Genomic DNA, 23,458 nt, shown 5'->3' on the forward strand with positions numbered 1-23,458 from the left:
GTTTCATCAGGCAGATTTTAAAGCCCGAGGCACTGTTACTCCTGCAGGCACTTCCACACGCTTCCACAAGCAGTACTTCAGCAGTAGAATACTCAGCCACATGTGGCGAGGAAGGTGAGAACCTGCAGCGACGAACGACGTGTACCATTGTTTCCCGTGACTGCACTGACTGCACATTTGCCGGACAGGTCGCCCGTCTAACATGTCTGGACTGCTGACGGTCACTAACTTGCTCGTTCTGGTCCTACTGCAAACACTGTCGACGCTTTACGGATACACCTACTGACCACGTGCTACTTTGTTCCCCCAGCAGCATATGCATGTCCTCTTTGAGGCCGGCCACGACGTGTATAGTGTCTGCCACATGTAGTGTCTTCACACAATCAAAGTGCTGTACAGCTCTGTAATTCTAATCTGCGGGACAAATTTCGTTGCAATGTGCGTACTGTATTTTTCACAAACTGTACCGTATTTTAAAGTAAAATTCTTTCAAAGCAAGCAATTTTTTTAGCTGTGAACTAACGTTTTGCGATCCACGATCCTTATGGTTTACAGTTCTTCACTGTCTGGAGATCATTCTTTTGTTTCTTATTGCTCAATTCGTATCTCTTCCTATTCCATCATCAGATCTTGTGGCTCTTGTATCATGTGCATTTTAATTACACATGATGCACAGGCCACAAGATTTAATGATATTATAGGAAAGGAATCGAAGTCAGTCAGTATAAAAAAAAGGCCCTTTCTGATCAAGATGGTGAAAAACCAGAACTATATAGGCAAGTTTATCGAACTCGAATATCCACATACGTAATTGCTAAGTGTTCTTCTTCTTCTTCTCTCCCGCAAATTCGGCGCTATCAACTTCCCCATGCTAAGTGTATAATACGGCCATTACATGTATTTTAAGTTGTATTTAAGAACATGTGTGACAATTTAGCATACAGTACGCCACAAGATCAGTGACTGTCATTCGAAACTCTTGACATTTTTATGCTACTATGACTTAACGCTGTTGTATGCATATGCAACGGATGGCGTAATTAATAAAGAACTATTTTGAATTGATTCAACATTCAGAATGGCCGCAACCAACAACCGCGACCTACAACGCCTGTACATAATGTGGCGAAAATAAAACAGACCTCCGAAACAACAAGTTTCTAACGTTTTTTGCATACAACAGCATCATCCGCGATTTTGTGCATACAACATCTGCGAAAGGCCTCATAGAACTTTCGGTAATTGATCTGTATCACTATCTTGGGTTACGCCCTTTTGCTTTTACGTCTGAAGGTTTAACTACGTTAAACCTTCTTTCCCACAAATTTTTCAGTACAGTCATTCAACTGGTGTATACACCGTACGCTCACATTTTCTTCGTTAGGCGGCAGTGTGGAACTGTGCTGAACGTCTTTCGGTAGTCAAGGAACGCGGCATCAGCCTGGGTGTCAATGTCTACTGCTTTCTGTGTATCGTGTACGGACGGAACGAGCTCGGTTTCAAACGATCGTCGTTTTTTGAACTCATGTTGATTTCTACATAGAAAATTTTCCGTCTCCAGAAACTTCACACAATCCCGAAATTCTACTGGACACTGACGAGTGGAAAGATACGCAATCGACCTTCTGAATCATTTCAAAAGAGGAAAAATCGTCGGACCAGACTACAGCCGACTTCCACCCATTTGCCGTGTTGCCTGGCCTATTGAATAGTTGTAGCCGTAGCGGTCGCTGAACTGTTGCGAGGAAGCCGTCTCCAAGTATCGACTCCGTACTGTTTAACTTCGAAATGCTCGTTCAGCAATGGTTTGGGAGGGTGCTTCATTCACTGGCAGCAGCAGCTGCTGCTGTGTTTGACGCCGGTTGTCGCCGACAGGGTGAGACGTTCGTTTGTAGTGAATATTCGTTAGCATATTTTTACGACTAGTGTCCTTCCTCCCTGTTACAGGGCTGCGAATGGGACACCATTCCTCCCAAAGACGTTGTACGGTTCGCGTTGGAACAAAGGAATTGGTAACTTTGTATTTGGCTGTACCAATGACCACACAGTGAATGAAGGCTCCTTTGTCAACAATAACTTGTCCGAAACAACAGATACCATCTTAGTATATATATATAGTTAACGCTCACCGGCCAGTTGACCATCTTCTTCTTCTGTGCGAATGCACAAACAGTGCCTGAACTCTTACGGAAATCGGCAACGCGCCGCGAGTAATGAGTATAATGGGCGGGGGCACTACGAATGTAGTGCGGGACAATACGTTGAGAATGTGGGTTTCGCGGGAGGCGTGCCAGAGATAAATCCCTGCAGTCGCGCTATCCTCTGTGTCCTCGGCAATCCCGGACAGGCCCTACTTTGGATAGAGCGTCTGCCATGTAAGCAGGAGATCCCGGTTTCGAGTCCCGGTCGGGGCACACATTTTCATCTGTCCCCGTTGACGTATGTCAACGCCTGTAAGCAGCTAAGGGTGTTCATTTCATTGTAATAACTTGTGTGGCGAGGTTAAGTTAGGATGGCTGCTCTTTACAAGTTATGCTAGAAATGGAAACCCTTGCCATCCAGGAGAGTTTACTGCTTTTGCTGCTTGGGTTTTCCTCTCTGAATACGTCTCGACACGCGTCGCGGTTGTGTGTTCTTTGTGTATTGTGACTCCATCTCATATCAGTTTACTACCTCGTCGTCTGTTAGTTGATTCACAAATGAGTGAACAGATTCTGGTCATACCGCTCAGGATCAACAGTTTAGTGGGAGAAGGATGTAGTTAGTGTTATCATCGGATGCCGGATATTACGCCTGATCTTAACATCATAGGACTGCACCGTGCACTGCTTATGTGTATGTGGCGTGTTCTGAGTTCACATATCCGGAGTACATCGAAAATTCTGTTAGTCTTCCACGGCGTGGCTGGTAGGGCTGTTGATACTTTTAAAAATATCGGAAATCCGCTGTGTCGATATTTAAAAATATGCCATTATCGGACTCCGATATATTCAAAAAAGCATTTATATATCGATATAGCGACGGAAAAGATACAGATATACTGGCCTACAAAAATATCGACTGCGCACTGTAAATATGTGCCAGTCTTACAGCTGTATATTGAAGTATTGATCTATTGTTAGATATTCTGTACTTCAGCAAGCAAGCTAGCAGCATGCTTATCGCCCTTAGACCAAGAATTGAAAGGAAACCGATGCACGTTCACGCTTGGCCACAACCACTTTGCTGACAATAACCACTTTGGTAACAACGGTAAGTGACACAATAAAAGGTTTCCGATGTGCCCATCGATCGATTTCGTCACATATCAGACTTGTCCAGGACATTTCATGTTAATTTCCCTGTTTTTTTTTTTTTTTTTTTTTTTTTTTCTGCAAACGCCAGCCACCTAGAAGCTGTATTGTCAAAACTGCGTGGTGCAGTTCTTTTTAGTAGCACCGAGTGACGATTACATCAGCATTTCCCCATCATACGTTTCCGCCAACCGCAAAGACCAATGTTGTCATTTAGGTTTTTGTTCGTCATTTTCAGCAACTGTTTTTGAAGACTGCCGATGTGAAGAAATAGGACATTACTTGCATCAAAAATTGATTTTTAATGCAAGTGTTGTGCTGTTTCTTCACATCGGCATTCTTGTTATTCCATTCATCCCCCCCCCCCCCCCTCCACTGCAATAGGACTTCTTCCTTCTACCATCTATATTTGCTTCACACAGTCAAAGAGAAGCTTCACACAGTCAAAGAGAAAGACTGAGCGCGATCAAAGCTCAAAAAGAAGTAAGACTCGTTCACACTGTGAAAGTAAAATTACGTTCTACTACAATTTCAAAAGAACAATTTCAAGCATTTACCGAAAGTTGCTAAAAATATATGAAATAAAAATATCTGCACTCGATATTGGCGTTACGATATCGATGATATATCGATAGTTTTATCAACAGTCGTAGTGGCGGGTCCTGACCGACATCGACCTCCCCCTCTGCTCCCCCCCCCCCCAGCTAACTTTAATCGCGCTATTGATGTCCTCCATACAAAGAAACTTATCCAGAACTAATTAACTGATAACTTTCTCTTTAAACAAAATATCACGCTACAATTCAGTTAGAGGGGGTGGACAAAAATGCGGAAACACCACAGACACAACACGTTCCCATGCCTAAGGCGGTGTAGGAAAGCTGTTGGCATTCTAAACAGCTTCCAGTCGTCTCAGGATGAAGAAATGCAGGTCCTTAAGGTTTTAGAGGGCATCCTGCACCGTCCGTTCTTCCTGCAAAATAGTGGCAAGTTCAGGGACCGGTGATAGAGGTGCGTGCGATCATGAACCCTTCTCTCCAAAGTAGACCGCAAAGGTTCAGTAATGTTGAGATCTGGTGACCGTCGCGCTTACAGAAACCAGACCGGGCCTCTGCGAACCCTCTGAACAGCAGCAGCCCTGTCGTCTCGGAACACAGCACCACCATCGGGGAACAAACACTGTACCATGGGACGGACGCGGTCAGCCAAAATGGTCACATAATCCTTGGCAATAATGCTACCATTCAGAGTGATCATGGGGCCCAAGAAACAACACGATATGGCTGCCCAAATCATCTGCGAACCCCTGCCGTGTTCTGTTCTCGGAATGTAAACTCGGATAGATGTGTCAAACAAGATTCATCCGACGAAATGACAGTCTTACACTGCTCCGTAATCCACCTTTTATAGCTTCGGCACCACATTTCCTTGTTACGAAGATTTGCATAATTGATGAGTGTTTCTGGAATTCCAGCTTGCCCTGCAATTTCCTGTTTCTGTAGCTCCGTTCACGTTGTTTCGGTGGAGGTATATTTCCCTAGTGCGACACCAGTTATGCAGTGATTTTTTCAGATGTTGTCCTTGTAGTGTTGGCAGAAGAGCCAACACTGTGTTTCTAGAGGAGGCCGAAATGCAAGCGTTTAATAACACGCTGACTGGCGTGAGGTCTGGAACAGGACAATATCTTGACAATTGCAAATAAAGTACGTAGATGATGTAATACTTAACTTTAATCCACAATTGTAGAACATCTCTCTTGATGATACATGCTTCACATAATAAATATCAATTGAATACGGCGCCTTGCTAGGTCGTAGCAAATGACGTAGCTGAAGGCTATGCTAACTATCGTCTCGGCAAATGAGAGCGTAGTTGTCAGTGAACCATTGCTATGAACGTCGGCTGTAGAACTGGGGCGAGTGCTAGTACGTCTCTCTAGACCTGCCGTGTGGTGGCGCTCGGTCTGCTATCACTGACAGTGGCGACACGCGGGTCCGACGTATACTAATGGACCGCGGCCGATTTAAAGGCTACCACCTAGCAAGTGTGGTGTCTGGCGGTGACACCACATTCCTCCCCCGCAAATCGGTGAACGGTTGTGTTATAAGGCTTCCGCCCGCCGTGGGGAGGACCCCATGTTGACGTATGCGACGAGGTGGGGAGCCTAACAACAGGCGAGGCTGTGCCCCCCGCACCCGGCCATTTGGTCCGAGGGGAGCTAGGAAACGCCTGAAAACCTAGTCCAGGGTGCACGCCAACATGCGGTGTAGGCGCCCGTAGAGAGACAGGAGGGGCCGAAGGTTCGACCTCCATCGCGTCGGGGTACCCGACGGGCGAAGATGACATGTGGTCCGGAGCGGGCAAGAGTTCCATGTCGGAGGACAGCTGGTCACGGGAAGCGAACGGCAGCGCGTGACCCAGGGAGGCGCCTGGCGGCTGCAGCGAAGCATCCACTGCGGGCATCGCCGGCGGGAGAACAGGCGGCGGCGGCGGCGGCGGCGGCGGCGGCGGCGGCGCGTCGCCATGTGGCAAAACGGAAGTCAGCGTCGGTAACACCTGGGGATGAGGCGAGCCAGAAGATGGGTCCCCAGGGCGCTGACCGGACGGCACCGTCGCTGAAAGCAGACGGGGAGCGGCAGAACCCGTGCGACGACAGAGGCGCAGCTGATTGAGATGCCGACGCACCTCACCAGAGGCCCCCAAAACCAAATACATAGCGCGGCCGAGGCAGAGAAGAATGCGCCCTGCGAGCCAACGCCGTGAACCGCGATAGGTGCGATAGTATACAACGTCGCCTGGAGCAAGAGCAGGTGGCTGCCGCTGCACAGGAACCTGATGCGGCGGATGTAGCAAAGACATCAAGGTTCGATGAGGACGACCGTGGAGCAACTCAGCCGGCGAGCGGCCATCTCGGGGCTGAGAGCGATACGAAGACAAGAAGAGCAATAACGCGTCCTCCCGAGAATGCGAATCTTTCAACTTCAACATCTGTGACTTGAAAGTCCGGACCAATCGTTCAGCGGCACCGTTTGACTGAGGCGAAAACGGCGCGGATGTCAGATGTTGAATACCATTGGCCTTGCAGAAGGACTGAAATTCTGCGGGCATGAATTGTGGGCCATTGTCGGAAACAATAGTCTGTGGAAGACCTTCAATACAAAAGATAGCGGATAACGCTTGGATGGTGGCTGAAGACATCGTGGAAGACATCCTGACAACAAAAGGAAAATTACTGAAGGAATCGACAACAACCAACCATCGAGCATTCCAGAATGGACCAGCAAAATCGATGTGTAAGCGTTGCCAAGGGAAAGTGGCTTTCGGCCATGCAAAGAATTTCCGCGGTGGTGCGGATTGTTGTTCGGCACACGCCATGCAAGAAGAGCATATTTTCGTAATCGCAGCATCGATTCCGAACCAAGTACAGTGCTGAGGAGCAAGATGTTTCGTGCGCACTATACCCCAATGTCCTTGGTGGAGAAGCCGTAAGACAGAGGACTGTAACGAACGTGGGACCACGATCCTGGACTGATCATTATCAGAACGCAACAGCAAAACATCACGTCCAACAAAAAGTCTCTCCTTGTGAGCAAAAAATCGGCGAACCAACGGATCCTCGATCCGTGACTTTGACAAGGGCGTAGCAACAAAACGCAAAACTGTAGCAAGGACAGGGTCAGCAGCTGTGGCTGTAGCTACACGACGAAAATCAATCGAAAACGATTCGACCACGTCATCGGTTTCCGAGTCAATGAACAGGCAAGCAAGTTCGGAGGAATCGAATGCTCTACCCTTAGCAACAGGCAAACGGGACAACGCATCGGCGTTTCCGTGCTTAGCAGTGGACAGATACAAGATATCGTAGCGGTACTGCGAGAGGAAAATTGACCAGCGAATGAATTTCTGCGCTGTACGTGGAGGTACAGGCTTGTTCGGATGAAAAAGCGACGTCAAAGGTTTGTGGTCCGTGATGATGGTAAAGTGACGACCATACAAGAAATCATGAAACTTAGTAACACCAAATACGAGAGCCAAAGCTTCTTTCTCAATCTGTGAATAATTTCTTTGCGCAGACGAGAGCAATTTGGACGCAAAGGCAATGCGATCCATCTTTGTGCGCAAGCACAGCACCGATCCCGAAATCCGATGCATCTACCATTAACAAAAGGGGTTTCTGGGGATCGAATGGCGTAAGGCAAGTACTAGAAAGCAACGCCGATTTCAACTGGCGAAAGGCGCGTTCGCATTCCGTCGTCCAGACGAACGGAACACCTTTACGGCGAAAGCGATGAAGCGGAGCTGAAATGGAAGAGGCATGTGGGATGTATTTATGGTAGTAATTAATTTTTCCCAACACACTCTGTAGCTGCTTCAAATTCTGCGGCGAAGGCAAGTCTTGTATGGCACGGAGGTGCTCTGGACTAGGATGTATGCCTTGGGCATTGATTACATGTCCCAAATATGGTAAGTCACGAGCAAAAAACACACATTTGTCCTTCCGCAAGCGAAGACCATTTTGTCACAAGACCTGAAATAATGTTCGGAGGTTGGCTAAATGTTCTTCTTCCGTCTTTCCGGAGATCACAATATCGTCCAGATAGTTTGCTGCAGTAGGGACCGAGGCACAAACAGTTTGCAGACACTGCTGAAACAATGCAGGGGCGGATGCACACCCGAATGGTAGTCTTTTGAATCGATACAAACCAAGATGCGTGTTAACCACCAAAACTAGCTGGGATTCGTCGTCCACTGGTATTTGCAAGTACGCATCTACTAGGTCCAACTTCGGAAAATATTTACCCGGGCACAGTTTGTCAAAAAGATCTTCCGGGCGGGGTAAAGGATAAGTTGCAATCACTAATTGTGAATTCACTGTTGCCTTGAAGTCCACACAAAGTCTCAATTTTCCGGAAGGTTTTGGCAAAATTACTAAGAGTGATGCCCAGAGAGAAGCCTGCACACGTTCAATCACACCTTGTGACTCCAAATCGTGTAAGGTTCTTGCGACCTCATCACGCAATGCGTGGGGAACATTGCGCACCCTGAAAAATTTCGGTTGCGCGTTTACTTTCAGTTCCAAATGTGCTTTATAGTTCTTAGCACAACCAAGGCCCAGAGCAAAAATGTCTGCAAACTCTTCACATAGACGAGAAACACTGGCTGAAGGCACAGTCTGATTCACCGATAGGACCTGACTGACTATAGACAAGTTAAACAACTGAAATAAATCTAAACCAAACAAGTTCACTGCAGAAGAAGAACGAAGTACGTAAAAAGACACAAGTTTTGTTTGTCCCTTGTATGTTGCAAGAAGGCTGCACTGTCCTAACACAGGGATATCCTGAGCGGTATAACTATTTAACGTAACATTTGCGGCATGCAACGCAGGTGTGCCCAGTTGTTTGTACATGTCTTCATTGATCAATGAAACTGCAGCTCCGGTATCGAGCTGGAATGGGGTCACGTTGCCATAAAGGTCCAAGTCTACAAAAAGTTTATTGTCCTGCTGACGACAAGAGCGACTGTCTCGTGCAATTTGAACAGACACTGGTACAGAATCACTTGCTAATTGACGTGATTTCCGTCGACGTCGACGCACACTATTTGTGGGACGAACACAGTCACTGTTAGAGAGAGTGGCACTGGGCGGAGTGGAATGAACTACATGAATGTCCATGGGCGAAGGTTCATGAGCCTGAGTATTCTTGGTTCGATTCCGATTCCGGCGCGAAGCAAAGGGCCTGGAATGGTTGTGAGTGTCCGATCTGAGCTTTTTCTGGCAAACACTCTGAACATGTCCTTTTTTATTACAGAAAAAGCAAATAGCTTGGCGTGACGGGCAATTCTCACGCGAATGTCTAGTAGCACACCGCGGGCATGATTTCACTGCATTTGTATGCTGGCGCGGCACACGTGGCTGCGCGGACGGGCGCGAGGGCTGTTTACCACTCCGTGCAGCTCGCCCGGCGGGCCGGTTAACGTGACACACGGCTGGTGAAGTTTCAAACGATTCCTGAACAAAGTCAAGTGTGTCTTGCCTATCCAATATGTCGATCACTTGTTGAAGGGAGGGACTGACTAGTTTCAAAATTTGCTCCCGTATACGAACATCAGAAACGTTCTCTGCAATTGCATCACATACCATAGTATCTGAATAAGGGAGTCCCCATTCACACTCAAAAGCACAATCCCTTGTAAGGCCTTGAAAAGTTGCAACCCACTCCCGATTAGTTTGACCGGCCGTACGTTTTGTACGAAAGAATGTATATCTTTTTGCAACTACATTGACTGATTCTTTGAAATATGCATCTAATGCCGACAAAATTTCGTCGTAGGACAGAGTTGCTACGTCGCGTCGGGGAAACAATTCCACTATCACACGGTACGTCTGGATGCCGACACATGATAATAAGTGAGGCTGCGGCTCATTACCTTGAATTCTGTAGGCGGCGAGATGGAATCCAAATTGGCGTGACCACTCTGTCCAGCTTTCCAGTGCCGCATCAAACGGACAAAAAGGTGGTGCAACAGCATGTTGTGGCTGTGGTAGCAGTGGAGCGGCGGCTGCCGCATCGTTTTGCATTGCACGGTGACCGTGGACGAGCTGTCCAAGGGCATCCAATAAGGCCTGCGTCTGCTGATTCTGTAAGCGATAAAATTCGGACAGTACATCTGGAGATTGTGGCGAAGCCATGACACAAGTAAATTAGAGCAATACGACCGTTAAATCTTCGTCGCCAATATGTAGTGTTGGCAGAAGAGCCAACACTGTGTTTCTAGAGGAGGCCGAAATGCACGCGTTTAATTACACGCTGACTGGCGTGAGGTCTGGAACAGGACAATATCTTGACAATTGCAAATAAAGTACGTAGATGATGTAATACTTAACTTTAATCCACAATTGTAGAACATCTCTCTTGATGATACATGCTTCACATAATAAATATCAATTGAATACGGCGCCTTGCTAGGTCGTAGCAAATGACGTAGCTGAAGGCTATGCTAACTATCGTCTCGGCAAATGAGAGCGTAGTTGTCAGTGAACCATTGCTATGAACGTCGGCTGTAGAACTGGGGCGAGTGCTGGTATGTCTCTCTAGACCTGCCGTGTGGTGGCGCTCGGTCTGCTATCACTGACAGTGGCGACACGCGGGTCCGACGTATACTAATGGACCGCGGCCGATTTAAAGGCTACCACCTAGCAAGTGTGGTGTCTGGCGGTGGCACCACAGTCCTTTTATTTTTCTTCAAAATGCTCTTCAATGACCGTCGTCACAACCACTTGTCCCACACTTTCGACCGCCTTGTGACTTTGCGGATGACGTTTTTTTGCTACCCTTCTATGTGCTATAAATCTTCGCTACGGTGCCTCTTGAAACATCAAACACTTACGGAAGCGCCCGCCACTCGAGAACTAAAAATTTCCCCAAACCGGCATTCAGTTAGCTCTGACATAATGCGATCACAACTGCACAGAACATTGTTCTGACCGCGACTTACCACTTGCAGCATACAGTATTGAGGACAATGCAGAGGTGCCGTTCGAGGTCAAATACAACGCAGTCTGCAGGCTTGGCTAGAATCGGCTTCTATCTTCATTCATGTACTTCCCCCGGTGTTTTCATACTTTTATCCGAACTTGTAACTGTCCGTATAGTTCTACTAAAATCTGGAGCCCTTTGATCGTCATACTACAAGCTGGTACAAAGTAATGACATCGGTGCAGCTGGAGTAGGCTCCGCCTTGCAGGAGAATCCGATGCCCACAGCGACAAAAATTGTCCCCAAAACACTGGTCATTGAGTGAGACAGCTGACTCACAGTTTCGACGTAAATACCTATAGTGACTCCCCAGAGCCGTACTGAGCCCTAGAGGGTCATGTTTTGTACGAGAGTGACGCAAGTTGCCCACAGAACACTTGTCGGGACTGACTGACACAATTATTTATCTTGGAACTCTTCCATTTGGTCCCTGTTTGCATACAAAAAGAACAATATGGGAGTTATGAGTACGCCGTGATGCAAAACACTTTTATTTATTTATTCCCAAAACTAGTGTCAGTGACAAATATCAGTGGGCTCTATAAATCTAAAACTAGCAGAAAATGGCATAGTTATAAAACACTGTGAAACGTTACTACATGTCTACTGTTTGATTTTTAAATATTGTTTTCTGTGAATACTTTCACGATTTCTTATTTATTATACGTTACAGCATGGCTTTTAAGATTGTTGTCGATTTCAGAATGTAAAACTACCGACGTTTCGGTCCCTGTTACAAGTGACCATCTTCAGGGTGCTTTTGTTTAAACACCCTGAAGAAGGTCACTTGCAACAGAGACCGAAACGTCGCTAGTTTTACATATTGACAAAGCGGTCACAAACCAAGAAAAATTTTACAGAATGTGACAATGGCCGCGGAAGCCTACATTTATATTGTTGTCCGTGTGCGTGGCATATTTTCTGTGTTTTTCTGTTGCCGTTTTTCTCGGCTTACATCACGCACTCTGCAATTATGTGAGTGGCTGTTTGTAAATACAAAAACGTGAACTTACGACACAGTCGGGATTGTGGTAGAGTTGTGGATACAGTTTTGGTGTGTACTAGGCTTTTACTTAGTTTGTCGTGTACTAACGTTCGTTGGACGGCTTGCAGCTGCTTTTATGCACAGAAAAACATAACTTTCGCACTTCGTTCATAATCCAAGACATTACGCCATCTTGTTGTTCGCGTGTGTCGCGAGAAATGTATCGTACTACATGTTCCGAGAAGGCTATGAAAATAGTAGCGGGAGTTATGACGACCTCTGTTCCTTACGTATGTCTCTGTGTGTGGTTCATTTCCGTGTGTGTGCTTTCTTTTCCGTGTCCTGGGTCAGTTCTCCCAGAGCAGTGAGGAGTGTGTTGTTGCAAAGTGTTGTGCTTTCGTTTATTACGTTTCTCTCTTCATAGCCTTTTGTATGTAAAGATTTCCTTCTGTTGTTAGTTGTCGGTGTAGACTGTTGCTGTGTTTTAGGATGTGTAGACCACTTTCGACATTACTGGGGTTATGGTTTTTGTTCATCAGGAGTTCTGCGAAAGTGGAATGTGTACTGTCACTCTTGTGCTCTGTGTACCTCGTTCGGAAATTTCAGCATGTTTGTCATATGTATTGGGCCTGACAGGAGTGACATGTGAGTTGATATATTGCAGCATTGCTGAATATGTCTGAGGTTCTTGTGTCTGGTCTTAAGCCTTTCTTCACAAATGTTGTTCGTCCTGAATGTTAATGTTATTGGGAGCACCAACTTTTTCACAATTTTTCCAATTCTATGTGATATTTTATTATTGTGTGTCAGTGTGTACCATCTGTTTCCTTTTACTGATGTAGTGTGGTCTGCTGTGCTGCATGTGTTCTGCCTCTGGATTTTCAGGTCCTTTGCCTGTAGTCTTTTCAAAAGCAATTAGTTTGATTGCATTTAGTTCTTGCGTATATATTTCTGGTTTAAGAGGCGTTCTGTTTATGCTGTGGAGCCAGTTTCACACACATGCTCCAGGTATTATTAAAGTATTAACGGAAAAGAATATCTAAAAAACAAACAGTACATATGTAATGTTTTACAGTGTTTTATAACTATGCTTTTACCTGCATGTTTTAGATTTAAAGAACTCCCTTGAGCCGTGTATCTAGTCGTGCTACACCTTGTGTTTAGATTGCATTGGTTTTCCTTTTCTTCCCCTGACATGTTTGTTTGATATGTTGTCTGTCATTAAGTGGCTGCTTGGTTGTCTTTTCCCTCTGCTATCGATATCTGCGTTTTTGCTTCCGGTTAACTGCTGTGGAGGAAATTAGATCTTTGAGCGGTTGTAACCTCGTGTGGTGGCGCGGAAGTAGGGGGTTGCGCGCAGAGAGAGTGTGGTGGACACGGGAGGGCAGTGTGGCTCTCCAGCGCGAAGCAGGCGTGGTCGGTTGTACCGAGTCGCCACGTGATGTATGTCGGTTGTGTGTAACGAGCGGTTCGAGTTGACGGAAGAGCTCCCAGCGGGTTGGTTGTTTACAGAATCGCCCCACAAGTAGTTGCTGTTCATTTCGCCTTGGTGGGACGTTAACAAGCTCCTTTAAATCCTCCGTTTCAACACTGGAGTTTAAAAGAAGACACCTAACATGAAGGAGCGGTCACTACCCGTCAACGTTGCAGAGAGGATGTGAACTCCGGTGACAGAGCGTGTTGTCGCGTGACCGTGGCGTGTTCGGTACGCTGGCGACGCGTGCGCGGTCGGATGTGTGGATCCTTGCCATCGGAGGTCGTGTACTGCCTGTTCGAGCATAATTGCAAGTTAAGTTCGTGGAAAGTTTAATCATTAAGTAATAATTTCTCTAAACAGCGTCTCTTCTGCCTTGTGGCCTCCGGCGACCGGGTTTCCTGTCCCTGGCACTGGTGTAATTGAAGACAGTGATCTTTCCTCCTCCTCTCGTTACTGTCCGATTGGAGGTGTAGTTTTGGCAGTTTAATTGTTTCGCTATTCTGTCGTGTGTTATGAGTAAATTCATGCTTCTTGTTGGTTGATCATGTGGTGTAATGTTTCCTTGCACGAGGTTAGCTCTAATTCTGTCAGCAAGTTAAACCATCTTATAACAAGTTTTCGCTGGCTAAAAGTCGGTGCAGTGACCAGCCTGAGAGTGGCAATTGTGTTTACGGGCGTATTTAAATTGGTCAGTATTCTGTCTAGCCTGAGCATCCCTGAGTGCGTGATTTGTGGCCACCTTACGCGGGTCCGTCATATCTGTTATGTTCTAATGATATTCCAGGACACTTTTGTTTAAAAACTTTTTAAATTCCTCCAAATTTGTAAATTCCTTTGTTTGCCATTAATCGTGTATTTGCTGAGACCTGTTTAATTTTTTTTAATGGCGGTGTTGGTAGCTTCACTACCTCACCGTACTTTATTAGCAAAGTTCTGTATTTACTTTAGTAGCCTGTTTACTAATGTTCTTTAAAATTCTTTTAGTGTTGTGTTGCTATAAATTACTTGATTGCCGTTAGCGGCGTGTTTAAAAGTCTGTTATTGCCGTACTGCTGGTTTCTGCAAGATGCGAATAAAACATTTGTGAAAGTCCCAACTCGACAGTGAACTACCAGAAATTTGGCCCCGTTTCCCAACTTGTGGTGTGGTTTGTAGTAACCGTAACCACTGTGTGTGTCACCGCTGATGATGGCGCGATTTGCCGCTGACTGAGACAGTTCATTCGCAGCTTCGACATTCCAAGCTATCGACTGCGCCTGGCTCCAGAGGGCCGCGTGCTGTGCCGGAGTTGGGAACGCCGGCATCCTTGGCTGTGTGTGGGAGGGGAGGACCCGGCCTGGCCGGATACCATCTCCGCGTCCGTGGGAACGCGAGGCGCCCCCGCTCCGCAGAGCTCACAGCCCAGCTGGGACTGGGAACGGGCTGTCGTCCTTGCACGGTTTTCGACGCTGCGGCCACTGGCGCGCTGAGCCGCTGGCGCCAGGGACGAAGTAGTGCACGTAAAGCCTTAAGCCGTCGGCACACGGACCGTGCTGTTGAACGCCAACGTCGAGCGTGCCAAGTTCAACGTGCTGCTGGACACACTGGAACGATGTGACTTGTGCATACGGTACGTGGGCCCCAACGTGGTATACGCGATCGCAACGCACTCTAGCGGCAGTTGAGGGATGTTTCTAGTTCGTAAAGCACACTGTTTACTCAATGGGCGCGCGTAAAATTCCCACGTTAGCTCTATTATAACGCACGTTTTCTCCATCGACCACGAAAAGGAAAGTACCATGTCCAATCAATAAGGACACACGCTTATGGAAGTTCCATTACAAACAGTGCGGTACAAATTTGGAATACTTTCCCGCATAAGATAAACATTATTTCATCATTCCCCCATTTTAGTAAAACCCTAAGGTCTGTCTTATTTGATCACTGTTGCTATCCAGTAGCAGAATCTTTGCAACATGTGAATTACGAAGCGTAAAAGAAAAGGAGCAAAATATCTTTATACAAGTAGCGCAAGCTGTCCTGTAGATTAAGCCAATCGAACAAAGTCACCCCTCAAAAAAAAGTGAGCTTATATTTTCATAACATCAAATATTATAACATATACTTATATTAAACTAATAATAAAGTATCAGAACGTAATAAAAACGCGAATGCTAGGAAAACAAATCTGGAAATGTTAAGACGCGAACCACCGTCCCAACCTAAACACACTTCTGAACATAGATGCTTACTCATTACGCTAAACCAAAAACACACTCCTTGTTCTTAGCCATATTGTGTTACCCCTTGCTAAAAACGTTGATAGTAGATAATTATGTTAATAATTGAAACGTAATTATAACAAATTGTACCAAGAACAATGCGTTTTGGGTAGATCTGCACTGTGTCGCTGGCTTCAAATAGCCTACTCTCATAATACGCAAGTTACAATAATTCTTTTGCCACGAATATGATGTTTTTCATTATTTTAGTGGAACGGATAACACAACTAACAACGGGTTTTCCAGTGATTCTCAATTTGCTGGTGCTCAGAAACGGCATATATACATATGGGCTTGAAGTGAATGCCAATATGGCGGCTCACAACTCTGTACTGAAGGGAGACGGCGTGTGTGTGACGTAGGTGGCGTTGTGCCATCTCATTGGTCAACGCTCAGACGCACGCTCAGAATATATGACATGCCACATATTGCTCTGCACGTTCGGAAAGACTCCCGAACGTGCTATTCCACGTTATGACGTCAGAAACTCGGCACGCTCAACGCTCAACGTTCGGATGCACGGTCCGTGTGCCGACGGCTTTAGGCTTTTTTCTGCTCAACAGTCATTCACCACCTGCAGAACACGGCACCAGTCCACTTTGATTTCTACAACTGCAGCAAACTACAGCGGACGCGAGGCTGCACAAATAACCGAAAGACACAAGTAGGAGAACTCGGGGCGGAACGGGGTACTTAATGTTTAACAAATTCTATAAAATAACGGAACACAAGGAAACACTTCTTAAAGTGATACAAAACACCTTGTAGTGTGACCTAATGTACCTTATTTTAAAATCACTTAAAACAATACATTTTTCATTTTTTACAATTTTTCAAAGAAAGTCTTGCATATTTCTCGTTCCGCCCCACCAACGGGGCAGAATGGGATAAGGGTATTTTTTGTTAAATTATTGTATAAACGTTGAATCTGAATTATGAATATCGTATTAAACTATGAGAAAATGTTGTATAACAGGCAATTCAGGCTAAGGAATGTGTAATTTAAACAATTAAAAAGTCATTCTTCAAAATAAGAAAATATTTTAATGTCATTCTGAAAAAAGGACAATGCTTAATAACCACCAAACCACTAACTACTTTCGATAATAGTCACAAATCAGTATTTCCTCTTCACCTTCACTGTCTGTGCCAGCACATGAATTGTGTGCCCACTCTGGCATGCGACCCAGCCCTCATTAGAAACGGAGTAGAAGTCCCCACAGTAGAGACACTCAGCATCCTCTCTCTCTGATTCTCTCTTGTCCACCATCTTCTCCCTTTTATTTTTGGTTCAAATGGCTCTATGGGACTTAACTTCTGAGGTCATCAGTCCCCTAGAACTTAGAACTACTTAAACCTAACTAACCTAAGGACATCACACACATCCATGCCCGAGGCAAGATTCGAGCCTCCGACCGTAGCGGTCGCGCGGTTCCGGACTGTAGCGCCTAGAAACGCTCGGTCACTCCGGCCAGATTTTATTTTTCTTAAGGTCTCTGATGTCCTCTGTTTTGGTTTTTTTAGGTGTACTGTTTGATATTTTTGCCTTAAGTTGCACTGCACCTGACGTCTCTATCCTGACATTGTTTATACTTGTGCACCCTCCTCCTTTCTGTAGGCCTACTTTACGTGCGACAGCATTCTGCGGTTCCTTCTTACAAGGATAGTCTGTTAATACGACGGTTTTTCCTTCTCGTCTTGTAGTCCGCCGAGTATTTTGACAGATGACTCGCTTTGTTTTTTGCTTGCATCAAAATATGACGGGGCCGAACGGGACACTATCCCATTCTGCCCCGTCCCGTTCCGCCCCAAGAGCACTTTTGAGGTTAACAACTTTTATGGAGTGTAATAACTGACGTATTTAAACGCATTAAATAACTAAAGTATAACAAATGCCGTGCACTTTAAGGGAATGTGTCATTTTAGGGTATACAATTAACAATTAACAGCTTAAATGGCGTTGAAATTCACCAAACGTTAGAACAACGCAAGCGGTAACGTGACGGACAACAATTCACTTAGATCTGGCACTTCAAACTAAATCAGAATGGCTGCCCTCACTTCCCTTCCATTCGGAGAAATAGTTACATGCCCACACAACAGGTTGCAACACTGTCCAGTCCAGAAAAGAGCAATTTCCCATAGTGCCCCGCTATCCCGCTCTGTCCCGAGTTCCCCTAATACAAAATTAGCGCGCGCTTCAGTCCGATACACTAAATTTTCTGTAGGACCTTTCAAAAGCGTCCAGTTTTATCAGCGTTGTAAATCTTTTTCGAGGGAAAATTTCTGTTCTCACTGTCAGTCAAACAGGAACGAGCCGAAGCTGGAAAATGAAAATCGCGTTTCCTGACAGCGAAAGGAAGGCCGGGGGACGGAAATCCGTGAACAGAGGGCACTGCATGTCCGTTGCGAGGATCAAGGCATGACACGCGCACGTGCTCCTCCGGTTGTCACGCGGGGGTGCGCCCGTGTGCCTCTGTCGGCGAGTTTGGGGCCTCAACTTTCTTACGAGCACCACACCTTATTCTTACGATATCCTGAGCGGTTTTCATTTTGTAGCCTCGGCTTGTTGATTTTTGACTCATCTTTATACAGCGAGAACAGCAGTTTTCCCTCTGAACAGATCTACAACGCTGATGAAACTGGAGTCTAAAAGAAGGAGAGCAAAGGGGTGGAGTGCAGACGTCGTTGCCTGACGTCGCAACAACTGGAACGCCACATCGCACGACCGCAGGGCACCTCGTAGCGGTTACTTCGCCATGGGCAAAATGACGAATTGCCATCCCTGAAGCATACACGTAAGGGTATGTATTTTTTATTTTTAGTAAAAATCAGGTCATTTTATATAAATTTTGATAGAACCTTATATTTAGAAAGAAACATATTGTTACGGTGCTCGCTTATTTCCAAGTCCGTATCGATCTTAGTGCTGAGTTTTCACTCAGATGGCGCTTTGGCGTTAGGCTGTTGTTTCCGTGTGTGATCGCTGGCCGGGGCTTAGCTGGAGGCGTGGAGACAGTTCGGCTCGGCTGGGGTTGTTTGAGTCTGGACGCCGAGTGGGGCCCGATGGGAAGACCGGACCGTGATTCTACGGTTAATAGTGTGGACAGCGGCGTGGTGTACCGTTTAACTTGATTCGCAAGGGGAGCAAAATCTCGCCTGTTGTATTTTGTCGAGCCTGAGTTTGAAATACCTTCTATGTGCGGCGGGATGTCATTTCGTCCTCCTGTCTCTCCGTCGCTGGGATTGCTATCCTCGTTTACCGTCCCATGGATGTATATCGATGAGCTACGCTGCTCTCCGTACTCTACTAGACGCTGGTGATGGAAGTGCGTCGTTCAGCGGCACGTTAGTCTGGGTGATTTATGTTCGATCTTCAAGTGCATAGTCTTCGAGTGGCGCTCCTTAGAATTTGCCTTGCAGAGCTAGATTGGAGTTTATTTTGTCTTGTGGTGCTTCCGCTTTCCGTCAACGAAGGTTAAGCTTGATTCGGCTCTCCGTACGACGCTTGGCACCTCAGCAGGCGGGTCGGAGCCACCTTCGCCACTAAACGGAAGCCTTTGGACTGAGAGGTCTTGTGTTTCGCATATTGTTCATAAATTATTGTTTTGGTATTAAGTTGGCTGAGGTTTGTTATGGATTTCCCGGGATTTGGTCTGTTGTCCGGCCCGGGTTAGGTCTCGTTATGTTAAAGGTCGGTCCTTGTTTTGGCTTAGTACGATTTTGATTTAGTGCCTGGTGGTTCTGGTAGTACGCCGGGTCGCTGTGGTTGTGTTGCATTTTGTATGGGGCTGTGTGCTCGGAGCCGTGGAGTACCATTTGTATGAACTGCTTCACTGGGGAGTACTGACCGGGCCATTCTTGGTCCTCTTTTGTATGAAATAGTTTTATTATCATTTTAAAGTAACATTATCACTTAAATGATTTAATTCTTTTTACGTTAATTGCAACTTGGGTACTGAGAAATTTAGTAGTATAATTACGCAAGACTTAATAGTGGCACATGCCCCTTTACCTTTCGTAATCTGTTAATTACCGAAAGACCTTAAGCTCATACTCATATGATGTGATTTTCTTAAATTATTGTATATTTTTTAAATTTGCTGATCACTGGTGTACTGTTCCAAGTATTAAAATGTTTCAGGTAGCTATTACTTGGGTGGAACGCACGGAACCGCAACGGAGAGAGTAGTTGCGTGCCTTACGTGTCCGTTGTTGGCGCGGCCTGGTGTCCGTTGTTTGCTTTGGTGCACCTGAGTTAAGTATTGCGTTGCCTCCTCCCTTGCGGCGCCGTCGTGTTCTTCTCATAAACATTTCTTTCAAGGCATTTTAGTTAATTTTATGCTAGTATTATTTTAATTTCTTACATTGGTAAAATTGTGCGGCTTTCATTATACACAGTGTTTGAATAATGTCTCATATATCATGATGTGCGTGTGAAATGGTGCAATAAATGGATGATTGTTATTTCTGTTTTGGCGCCCTTCATGCCTCCTTTCTTGTCCCTATTGGTACGCTATCCTTGTACTTGTCTTGGTAAATCACATCACATATGACATAAGATAACACTGATAATCAAGCAGAAAAACACCAGAAATTAGTTAAGAAATATCTGTACCTTGCCACAGGTCACACCCACCTGCAAGAAGGCTAGTAGAAGTGACCCACAAACCTTCCGTCCAATATCCTTGACATAGATTTGTTGTACAATCTTAGAACATATTCTAAGCTCAAACATAATGAGGTATCTCGAACAGAATGGGTCCATCCATGCCAACTAGCATGGACTGCATAAACGTCGATCATGTGAAACCCAACTAGCACTTTTCTCGCTTGACATACTGAAAGCATTGGATCGCGACAGGCAGTTGGACGCAGTACTTCTTGGTTCCCGAAAAGCATTTGATTCACTTCCACACCTAGGCTCATTATGAAAAGTACAATCATATGAGGCATCATGTGAAATTTGTAATTGGATTGAGAACTTTCTGGCAGGGAGGACCCAGCATGTTAATGTGGATGGAGAGACATCGTCAGACGCAGAAGTAACTTCGGGGTGCGCCCCAAGGAAGTAAGTTGGGACCTTTGCTGTTCATGTAGCAGAGCGTATTAATAGTAAACTGACTGTGAAACTTTTTGTTGGTGATGCAGTTACCTATAATGAAATACTATAGGAGAGAATCTGCTTAAATGTTCAATCCGATCTTGATAAGATTTCAAAGCGGTGTAAAGATTGGCAGCTTGCTTAAAATGTCCAGAAATGTAAAATTGTGCACTTCACAAAACGAAAAAAAACGTTGTTCCTCTGAATGTAATATCGGTTGGAATCGACCAAGTCGTACAAATACATAGGTGTAACATTTCATAGGGATATGAAATGGAATGATCACATAGTTTCAATCGTGGGTAAAGAAGATGGTAGACCTCGGTCTATTAGTAGACCACTGCGAAGTGCTGTCAGTCTACAAATCACTCTTGCGGACCCGTTCCAGAATATTGCACAAATGTGTAGGGCCCTTACCAAGTAGGGCGAACAAGAGATATACAGAGAAGGGAGCCCGAATGGTAACAGATTTGTTTGATCCGTGCCAGAGCGTTAGAGTGGTGCTAACAAAACTGGAATGGCAGGGTCTTGAACATAGACCTAAACTACCCCTGAGAGAGTCTACTATCAAAGTTTCAAGAATCGGTTTCAAGTGACGAGTCTATGAATATAATACAGTCCCCTACCTATCACTCACATAGGGATCGTGAGACCAAGATCAAAATGATTACTGCACGCAGAGAGCCATTAATACGATCATTCTTCCCGCAGTCCCTGTGTGAATGGAACGGGAAGAAACTCTGGAAACCACTGTGAAATCCACCGCAGAGAGCACATCCCACTGCACTAGTTATCAGAATATAGAAGTACATGTAGACGTACATGTAGATGTAGGTGCTCCCTGTCAGCTGATCGACCCCATCTGACCAGAGTGGTGGCCGAGTGCTGCGCCCCTTCGCGGTATCCAAAGCAGTAAGCGTGCTCCATCGTTACTAGGCCTCAGCTTACCATCGAATCAGTTTGGATTCCATCGTACAGTTATATCTTCCGTGTTATCTGTCGCTGCCTTAAATGTCATTATTACTATAATAGACACTGTACAACGAGGCATTCCCCAGGTGTCACAACGTTTCTACGGTTCGCAGCTGTAAGTTTCTCGAAGTGGAAAAAATCCAAAATATACTGTTAGGATATTACCGCACGGGATCCAGTCACATCCAACCACAAACGCGCGGCACACAAAGGTGTAAATTTTCAAGATGTAAGTTTTCATAAAATTTTAGTTTTTTGTCTGATCATTGAACACACGCTCAGAAATAAATTAAAAGTGGGAGTATCCTTCGAAATGTTTCCAGTTTGGACTCCGTCTGCTCCACACCCAGTTTGCTCGGATATTCGGCTGAAGGGAGCATAGTTCTCCAACAGTCTGTCCTGCTCTTAGGAGCTGGGAATGAACCGAAGAACTGTGCAGCGCAACCATCTGCTTTGCGGAATCTCTGCCTGCACAGCCTCACTCTCTGAGGAAAAATTATTGCAACTGCAAATGATTGGCTGTTGTTCCCAATAAACGTGCTTTAAACATCTGAAGAAAAACGGTTCTGTATTGACGTTTCCAATCACTGACGGAGTACTGTCTGATCGGATAAGTTATGACAGAGTAAAGCGTGGAGCTTACACTGTACCGAACTTGGATTCTTCGCTTTGACAGGAGAAGCAACTGGTTGCTTATTATTTCATTATGTCCAGTCACGACAAGGAGCAGACGGTATTAGCTTAGTAACGGAAGAAGGCAAGCCAGACGGCTTGTAACCTTTCTCTCTAGAAAACGTAAAGCCCCCTCCTGTAGTTGTCAGCTTCGAACTGGCTGATCAGTCTTCCATTGTTACTATAACGTGATGGAAACACAACATTTTGTTGAGGCCATAAAAAGACGTCTGTAACTGTACTTCATTCTGTTTTTGTTCCACGAGTTTCTGTCATCGTTGCAGATGGCTCAATGGAGTCGGAAACTGTAGCAGAAGACAGGTGCAAAATGAGTTAGTGTTTACTCCATGACCCAAGTTCTAACAGCCTCAGATGTATGAAATCCGGTTTCAGATCCCAGTATGACAAACAAAGAAAATAAAAACTGTCTTTATGTGTTCTCCATGCTGCTGAATGCTTCGCCAAGCAGATCTTGTAAGACAGGTTCCGCAACATTAAAAATAATCATTTGTATGCGGACGTGCTTAGCACATCCTATGAGCGCTGTGATAACTGATGTTTACCACCTGTTTCCCGAGACATAAGTGCAGTATGCAGGGTGTCTTCGTGATGATCGAGAGGGATAAATGCACCAGTCTGAAATGAGGAACCAAGGTTCGGAGACGTTTCAGCGGAAAGTTACGAAGCCAAGAGAGTCGTTTTCATTATCATTATTATTATTATTATTATTATTATCTCTTTTGTTCATGCAAGGATCATATGAAAATGATATAGGAACTGTCAAGGTAATGCAATATAAATCAATAGCTGAAAATAAACAACACACAGAATACATAACATGCTTTATGAGGACAGGACAGATGGTCTACAAAGATAGGGCAGGTGGTCGACCGTTTCCTTGTTTAGTGAATCATCTCGCCATTTCCGTGGTCATTTAGGAAAACCACACGAAAAACGCAAGTCAGGATGACTGAACAGAGCAACTGTGCCCTCCCAAACATGGCGTCCATCTCTTAATAGCTGCACTGCAGCATACGATTTGTCCACTGTGTGCAATGTTCCTAGATTTACACAAAATTTGTTTGTTATCTCGTAATATAAAACACAGTTCCGTTCTTCATTGTACTTGCTGGGGACCGTCGGACCGTGAAGA

This window comes from Schistocerca piceifrons, chromosome 1 (assembly GCF_021461385.2).
Source record: "Schistocerca piceifrons isolate TAMUIC-IGC-003096 chromosome 1, iqSchPice1.1, whole genome shotgun sequence".
NCBI lineage: Eukaryota > Metazoa > Arthropoda > Insecta > Orthoptera > Acrididae > Schistocerca > Schistocerca piceifrons.